At 37.0% G+C, this 9,250-nt stretch overlaps 1 long non-coding RNA gene across 1 annotated transcript; it reads left to right on the plus strand.

The window, feature by feature from the left end:
• The first annotated feature begins 2,618 nt into the window (after positions 1 to 2,618).
• On the plus strand, positions 2,619 to 3,736 carry LOC131022603 (uncharacterized). The gene is made up of 2 exons (XR_009101351.1): positions 2,619 to 2,902; positions 3,446 to 3,736. It is a non-coding gene; the product is annotated as an uncharacterized LOC131022603 (long non-coding RNA).
• The last annotated feature ends 5,514 nt before the right edge of the window (positions 3,737 to 9,250 follow it).

Below are 9,250 nucleotides of genomic sequence, written 5' to 3' on the forward strand. Positions count from 1 at the left end.
AAAGAGTCGGTCCGAGAGATGTCTAGTTTGTTTGTTTGCCGACTGCTTTAATGTGACATTATGTGAATTTACGTGACTGATTGATTATGTGATTTTCGTGATGAGTGTCACTGTGACCGAGTTATTATGATTTTTATTCGAGACCTTAGCATTTGGAATTTTGATTAAGTTTCCAAAGCAAGTATGGTTTATTTTTATCAAGAAATCGAATGATGCCGGTTTATGAAAATTTTTCCGAGCATAATATTTTTTAAATTATTTTTTGTTCCTACGAAGAGGAATATTATAATTGAGTGAGTGCACTAATAATAGTGCTATAATTATTATTTCGGTCACATGAATAATTATACTATGGTATTTTATTAATGAGTGACATTTCCATAGTTATTGTGATTTTTATTTAATCACCCTTCTCACACTTTATTTTAATTTCTCTACCATATGTTATATGCCTTAAATGACTAAGTATAGAGTTTGAGAGAGTAGAGATTGAGAGTATATTATGGAGAGTGTAGAGATTAGAGAGAGATTAGAGAGAGAGAGATCATCCATTAATTATCAAATATTCTCCAAGATTTGGAAATCTCCTTTAAAGATCACAAGATCAAATTCAATCTTGCAAAGCCAAACCTCTCTCTCCCTCACTAAAATTTTCGGCCATCATCTCTCTCCCTCACACACATTTTCTCCCAACACACACTCATCTTCTCCATTTATCAATTCCACCATTTTCCTCCATTGATGGAAACCTTCGAAGCTTCCTAAAATATTACCAAACACTTCAAATCACTCTAATATCCTCCATAAACCTATTCTATCCACTTATAATCAAGAAAATCCTTGAAGAAGAAGCTCCAAAGTAGAGTGAGAAAGTGATGAATTTTGGTGAGAACTTGGGTAAGTGGCCATGTTTTTTTTTTTAAATTCTTGCTTGAAGGATGTTGTGTGAGTGTATTCTTGAAAGATGAAGCAAGAAAATCACCCCTCCCTATTTTCCATAATTTTCGAAAAAAAGGGTCTCCATCCCTTCAAAAATTTTTCTTTTTCTTTTCTTGATTTGGGGTGAAAAATGAGAGTTATGTGATGTGTATTGATGTTTGATATATGTTGTGAAATATGTGTCTTGAGATGTGAAACTTTGATGGAAGTTAGTTTACCCAAAAAGGGGAACTATAGAGTCAATGAGTTAAATGATGAATTGATGAGGTAAATGAGTCTATGAGATGTATATGATGATTATTGATGGAGTAATTTGAGTATATGATGTCAATTGGAGTTTTTGATGTGAGTTAGTTTACTAAAATTAGGGATATGTGTATACATGCCCTTATTGGTGAATTGATGGTTTTGATGTGGGATTAATTGGTTAAAAATGAAAGATCTATAAGTTGATTAAAGATTTGTATGTGTTTGTAAAAATTTCAAAGAGTTAGTTTAGTAAAAATTAGGACTTTCTAGTCTATGTGTTATTTAAGTGGTTTTGCTTGAGATGTATGTTTTTAAGCATGATAGTAGTGTTTTTGTATATTTGATTAAGTCTATTGTAGGCTAAATAAAATTTTGGCTTATTTTAGTTTGTATGAATTTTTGAGTTTTTATATGATGTGAGTTTGATGCTTTATAAAATGAGGTTTAATTGCTCTATGATCATTATGAGAACTTTATCCTTGTTTGTTGAGAGTTTTATGTTGATACATGGATTTTCTATAAAATCTAGTTTATATGATAAAAAGAGAGTAAATATGTGAATAATGAGTTATATGATGTAAATGATCATATTTGAGTATTTGAGAAATTTCGAGCATGATATTGAAAAGGAATTTGTTAGATACGTTCGTTGAAATGTTTTCTATGAGATTTGAGTTGATGATGAAAGACAAGAGTCGAGATTGTATATTACGAGTATTTTGATGTATTTGAATGTTTTTAAGTGCTTTAAGTGCTTAAAATGAGTTTTGATGAGTTTGCATGGTTTAAATGTTGAGTTGAGCATGTTTGTTTGTGTGTATGTTTCGGAGTTGTTTTTCACGACGCGCTGACGCACTGTTTGCGAGGGGTTCTTGATACCCAAACACCTTGAAAATTTTATGGTAAGTATATTTGAGAGTCTTGAGTATACCGGTAAAATTTCAAGTCATTTGGACTTCTTTTGCTATTTTTATAAAATGTAAAACTAAAACTGCTACGTTCTGCCGAATTGTTCGGTGAGTAGCCAATAGAGTCATCGTTTCCAGTAGCTTTCCTTAGCATTCTGGAACCCAATATTTTATGGTTGAGACCTGAGTGTCTTAGCTAAGTTACCACAAAATTTCAGATCGTTTTGACAACGTTTACTATTTTTAAAAAATCAAACTTTTCGATTGCTAAAAACTGCCGAATATGGTAGACTGTAGTAAAACAGTCATATCTCCTAAAATACTTGGAGTTTTTGATCCTATTTTTTTAAAATGAAACTAGACACCAAGAGGTTTCTTTTGGTATAAGTTACGACCCCAGGAGAGTTCTGTACAGAGTCTGGTGAGGTTTTAAAGTTGAGTCAGTGCAGAGTAAAGCTTGTTTTCGACTTGTCTATGTGTGTTTTTAATATGCTTAAGTATTTATACTTGCTTATGTGCTTGTTTGCTATGAGTTTGAGTCGAGTTGAGAGTTAAGTCGAAAATTGGACGTGTGAATCCTTAGAAGCCGAGTATACCTAGGGATTGAGTTATAACGGGTAAATAGACGTTGAGTGAGAAGTTAAAGTAAAGAAGAGATTGGATTTGGAAATTGAGTTCTGACTAAGGTTTGTTTTATCACATGAACCTTCGATGACGATGACGATGTGATGATGACATATGAAGGCCCGAGCGAGACGAAGAAGTAAGTTGCCTGATTTCTTTCCAGAATAAGCGAAGGACTTCAGGTGGGCAATATTTTGAGTATACATATATTATCCGAGCTTTCGAAAATGATTTGATGATTAACGATGATATTTATGAGCTTATCAAATTATTTGAGATAAATGATGTTGAGAAATGTTTGACTTGCCAATTTTTGATGTTGAGCTTGTATGTTACCCTCTACTGATGAGATGAGACGAATTCGGGTCCTGGGCAGTTGATAGCTATCCTGCCAGGGCTAGTGTACACTGAGGTGACTGTGAGCCGTTGAGCGAATCGGCCGGTCACGGTACTTGAGAGGGAGGCCTACTTCTCAGTACCTTTGATGATGATGAGTTGTAGATGTGGTACATACATGTTGAGATCTTTGACTGCAGTCGTTTACTTATGATGTCATGATTATGAAAACTGCATGCACAGATTCATTTAATACTAACTTATTTCTGTGTATTGCTGAGATGTGGCAAGCTTCAAACTTATAGCTCTAAGAGCACCTTTCTTGTTTTTCGGCTTTTGCCCACTGAGTATTATATACTCATGCCCTGCATGTATTTCTAAATGTGCAGGCTAAGCTGGGAGTGAGATTGGACTGGTGCTGATGGGGGAGAGTTTCAAATGATGTAAATTAAATTACTATTTTGCCTCTATGATAATAGAGTCTTGATGTTTGAATTACTTAGTTTCTTTTGGGATCAAGCAATACACTCACGGTTATGTGTCTTCATACATATAATCGGTTCGCCTTTTGCTGCGATACTCTGCAAATTATGCTTCCTTATGAAAAATGAACTATACCCGTTTTGTTTTTGTTCGTGAAATTCCTAATAATTAAAAAGTTATGACAATGTTGACGATTTTACCCTCGGGCTAATTTTATAAGTTTTTCCTTAGCATGCTTTTACGTGAGCTTCCGCATGACGTTCACCTAGTTCTTCTTATCTTTTATTCTTTAAAAATAGTCGTATCGATACTCGTACCCCGCTATTACTAGTGTTGGGTTTTCGGGCTGCGACAAAACCCTAGCGAGAAATCCAGCTCTGTAAGCTACAGGTCTGGCATGCCTTAGCTCTGAAAGAAACGCGCGCTCTGAAAAGCATGACTCTGTTGAGGACGCCAACTCTGAAACTTGCAGCTCTGAAAAAATAGCTCTGATCTTCAACTCTGAGCTTCAGCTCTGAACTTTAGCTCTGAACCTTCAGCTCTGGAAAACGCCAGCTCTGACAACTCCAACTCTGGAAGACTCCAGCTCTGGAAAACCCCAGTTCTGGAAAACTCCATCTCTGAAGACGACAGCTCTGGAAGCCAGCTCTGGAACGCCAGCTCTGGAATCGCGAGCTCTGCTCTGGACTTCCGCTAGCTCTGCTCTGGACTTCAGCCAGCTCTGGAAATTAGCTCTGCCCTGGAAGTTTGTTTTGCCCTGGCTCTTGAAGTCTGCTCTGGTCTGGCGATATGTTCTGTTCTGGCGCGAGCTTGGCTCTGTTCTGGCGCGGAATTCAGCTCTGTTCTGGCGCGAGCTTAGCTCTGTTCTGGCTGCATCAATAGTGGAGGATGTATTGGTGAAGGTCAATGAGTTCATATTCCATGCTGATTTTGTGGTGCTCGATTTCGAGGAGGACAAGACCATTCCGTTGATTCTTGGGAGACCATTCTTGGCTACGGGACGAGCCTTGATTGATGTAGCCAATGGAGAGCTCACTTTGAGGGTGAATGATGAGAGTTACACCTTCTCCATCTACCGAGCTTTGAAGTTCTATGATGAAAAGGAAGCCACTGACATGGAGGAGTGCAAGCTGTTGAGCGTCGTTGATTTCTACGACACATCGTTTTCTTGGAAGGGTCTTGGTGACCCTCTTGAGGCTTGCATCTCTCATTCTATTTTCTCTGCTGATTTTGATTTTCCTCTTGACATGCATCTTTATTCTCATGAGTTATTTGAGTGTTGCAGTGCATTGGAGAGCGGAGATTTCGAAGAGGAAGAGTAGATTCCTGGAGCTGCGCACCAAGGAGGAAAAGAAGAAGATGGAGGAAGAAAAGGGGCTGCCCCAAAACATGAGTTGATGCCGTTGCCGGATCACTTGAAATACGCCTTCTTAGGTGATGGTGAGACGTATCCGGTAATTGTATCAGCTTACCTTTCCCCATTTGAATTGGATTCGTTGTTGCATGTTCTGCGAAAACATAAGTTTGCTATTGGTTGGTTGATCTCTGATTTGAAATGGATTAGCCGTCTGTATGCATGCATAGGATTTTGCTTGATGATAATGTGAAGCATAGATTCAACCTCAAAGGCGTTTGAATCCTATTATGCAAGAGGTCGTTAGGAAAGAAGTGTTGAAATTGCTTGATGCTGGGATTATATATGTTATATCTGACAGTGAGTGGGAAAGTCTGTAACACCCCGCATTTTCCTCATTTTAAATATTTTGAGATTTATGTTTAAGAGCACTGAGATATAAAAATAAGTTATTGATGAGATAAGATTTTTAATAAGTTGAACTATTATATTTTCAATGAAGAACTAGTGAATGAAATACTTTGAGGAAATAAAGATGTATAGAGATGAAAGATGTATAGAGATGATGGTTGAACGAGGATGAGGTTAAAGATGTCTTTTCTTTTGATAGTATGTTAGCCGAGTTCTGGCCTTGGAGTTCTGTTTTGGCCTAGGAGTTTGCTATGGCTTGTGAGCTCTGCTCGGGATGCGGGCTCTGGAATGCCATAGGTGAGGCCATTCCTCTGGAATTGCCATAGGTGAGGCCATTCCTCTGGAATGCCATAGGTGAGGCCATTCCTCTGGAATGCCATAGGTGAGGCCTTTCCTCTGGAATGCCATAGGTGAGACCATTCCTCTGCTTGGTAGAGAAATCACCATTCCTCTGCCAGACAGAGGGGAAGTCATTCCTCTGCCAGACAGAGGGGAAGCCATTCCTCTGCCATTCGTCTGCCCAAACAGAGGGGAAGCCATTCCTCTGCCCAGACAGAGGGAAAGCCTTTCGTCTGCCCAAACAGAGGGGAAGCCATCCCTCTGCCCAGACAGAGAATGCATTCCTTTGGCGAGCATTTCTCTAATCTGATGCAGAACCTACTTTAGAGAGAGAGGAGTCAAAGCAAGTGGATAAACTTTGTTAACGGATAAGATATTTTATGCAAGTGGATAATTAAGCATGTGTTAATTATCCAATACTTGATGGCTAAGTAAATGGGGTTATATATATAACACATTTCTCTTTCATCCACCATAACAGACGTCCCTTTCCTCTCTCTCCTCTCTCTTTTCTCTCTCCTCTCTCTGACTGTCATTACCCAACGCCATTGATAAGCTGGTAAAAAGCTTCGTAAGTTACTTGTATCCCATAACCACCGATTAAATCTAGCTGAAAACACTCGTATATCCATAGAACGAAAGCTGGGTTTGAGCTAGGAATCAAGAAGGTGGAACTATACTTTTCGTTACAGATCATAAGAGTAAGCTTCTAAACACATGAATTTACTTATATCTAAGCTTTATGAGCATGTAGATGAGGGACCAAAGCATGAAAACAACTCCTAATTCAAGTTGGTAATTTTCGAAGATTACTAGGGTTGGAAGTCTTCTACAATTTTTGTCGTCTTCTAACTTTAAGATAGAGAGTATATGCATGCTATTAAGATGTTAATTATTGATCTTTGAATGAAAAGCATGATTTGATTTTGAGATATGGTATATAAAGGTGTTAGATTGTGTGATGTTGGAAAGATAAGATTCATGAAGAAAGTGAGGATTTGATTATGAAATGAGCCTATGAGATTGAAGTTATGATTATTGATGGATTAAAATGATGGTTAGAAATGATTAATAACGTTTTTGATGAATTGGTTTGACAAGAAAATAGAGTATGATTGACTATGAGTTAATTGGCTAGCTTTTAAGCTACTGACTTAATGGTTTTCGACGGGGTATTTGATACCCAAAAATCTTGAAAATTTTATGGTAAACATATATAAGTGTTAGGAACGTTCATGTAAAATTTGAGGTCATTTGAACATCGTCTGATAACCTTTTAAATTATGAGTCTCTAACTGCAACTTTCTACCGAAAGTGTGGAAGAAACAGATACTAGAGTCACTTTTCCAGTAGCTTTTCGTGCGTTTATGGCTTCCAAATTTTTATATGAACAATATGAACATGTTATCTAGCTACCCATAAAAGGTTAAGTCTTTTTGACAAGATCTACTATTTTTCTAAAATCAAAACTTTCAGTTGCACATAACTGTCGAATATGGTAGACTGTAGGAAAATGATCATATCTCCTAAACCACATAGAGTTTTGCAACCTACTTTTTTTTAAATGAAACTAGACGTTAAGAGGTTTCAAATGATATGAGTCCCAAATCCAGGAGAGTTCCGAGGTAAAGCAGTTTATTACTTGAAGTTGGGACAGAGTATATGAAGTCAAGTATGGTCTTTCACTAATTACACCTACCTTGATCTAGTAAATTCCATGTGTTAATGGTGATAACTATACACCTTAGTAATTCATAAAAAGGCTAATGGAGTATATATGTATGTTTATATATGTATATAGATGTAATACTTTTCCGAGATAAATGTACTTAACCAAATTCGGTTCACTTGAGATATTAAACCACATAGTAATGTCATTAAGCATTATGTGAGTTATCTGATATATGTTAAAGAATGTGTTATACCCTCATAACTTTGGTATGTGATTGTTATATGGGTTTGAGTATTTAGGAGTCGTTCTTTAAGGAACTGATATAACTTAAAACCTTGGTATATGGTTGATAATGGAAATAATGAATAATTAGGAAGTATTATTATAAGAGTGTTTTGTTACAAGGAGTGATTAGTTACAAGAAAACAATGAGAAAGGAAGACTAGTACTTAGATAAGCATAGTAAACCTAGTGAGGTTTTGTCTGATTGACGTTTATTTTATTACATGATCGTCTATGCCAACGATGATATCTGAAGATGCGAGTCAAGGGCATAAGTAGGATTTCTCCGAAGTACAAGTACCAAAGCTAAGATTTCCAGGTGGGCATTACTTTCTAATACCTCTATTACAGGCTTTCTAAATGATGATTTTGATGATGTCTATAAGTTTTAAGATGATAAATTGATGTTTGAACTAATTAACTTGCCGAATTTTGATGACGACGAGCCTGTATGTTACCCTCTACGGATGAAACGATTTCGGGTCCTGCCAAAGGCGGGATTGTGTACACGGAGGTAACTGTGAGCTGTATACCGGGTTGGCCGGTCAGAAATGACCGTGAGCCGACTGTCAGGTCGGCCGGTTACGGTGCTTGAGAAGGAGGCCTACTTCTCAGTACCATGATGATGATAAGTTGTAGAAGTGGTACTACATGCTAAGTATTTATGACTGCAGTCTATTTTTCATTACTTTATGATGCTTATAATTTATCAATTTCTTACACAGGTTCTTTTAAGTAAAACCCCTGTGTGATGTATAAATGGCAAGTTAAATGTATAGCTCTAAGAGCGAGATTGTTTATTTTCGGCTTATGTCCACTGAGTATTTTATACTCAGCCCTGCATGTATTTCTAAATGTGCAGGATGAGCAAGGAGAGAGAGATTTGGGGATCGCTGGAGGGCTGTTGTTCATAGACGACCTTTTGAGTACCGTATTTTACTACTATACGGTTGTGCGTATAGTCGAAGACTATGTTCTTGAAACTTAATTAGGATTGTTACTCTCAGCTATATGTCTTCATACATATAGTCTGATCACGTTTTGCTGTGCTACTCTGAGCAATATGAATCATTGTAAATATTTAGCTATACTCCCTTTGTTTTTGTTGACTAGAACCTTGATACATTTGAATAAGTGAAGCCGATAATGTTTCTATTAAGTTTGATGATATTTTAATTATTTCAACTTGAATTATTAGTTGCTTCCGCTTGATAAGTCTTTCAGATTTCCTTGTTCTACCCTATCATTTTATTAGTCGTATCGATACCCAATCTACGCTATCACTGGCTAGATGTCGGGCTGCGACAAAGTGGTATCAGAGCAGGTCGTTTGCTCTGAGTTCCATTCTTGATTAAGTTCAAACTCCTTGATTGAGTTAAACTTTCACAATTGTGCCAAATGATTGATTTCAACTATCCTTGAGTTGAGTAAATCTTTTGATCTCATTTACTCATGAGACTAAATCCTACCTTGAGATTGAGTCTAGCCTACCTTGAATCCTTAGGCTAGAGTGAAAGTAAGATTGAGAGTAAGTCTAAAACAACAACACCTCAGCGCCCCATCTCCTCTGGCTTATCAAGGTAAGCGTTATTATTGCATTGTTTATGTTGAATGTTGTTTTGATGTACTAACGAGATATGAAATATTTTGATG

This window comes from Salvia miltiorrhiza, chromosome 4 (assembly GCF_028751815.1).
Source record: "Salvia miltiorrhiza cultivar Shanhuang (shh) chromosome 4, IMPLAD_Smil_shh, whole genome shotgun sequence".
NCBI lineage: Eukaryota > Viridiplantae > Streptophyta > Magnoliopsida > Lamiales > Lamiaceae > Salvia > Salvia miltiorrhiza.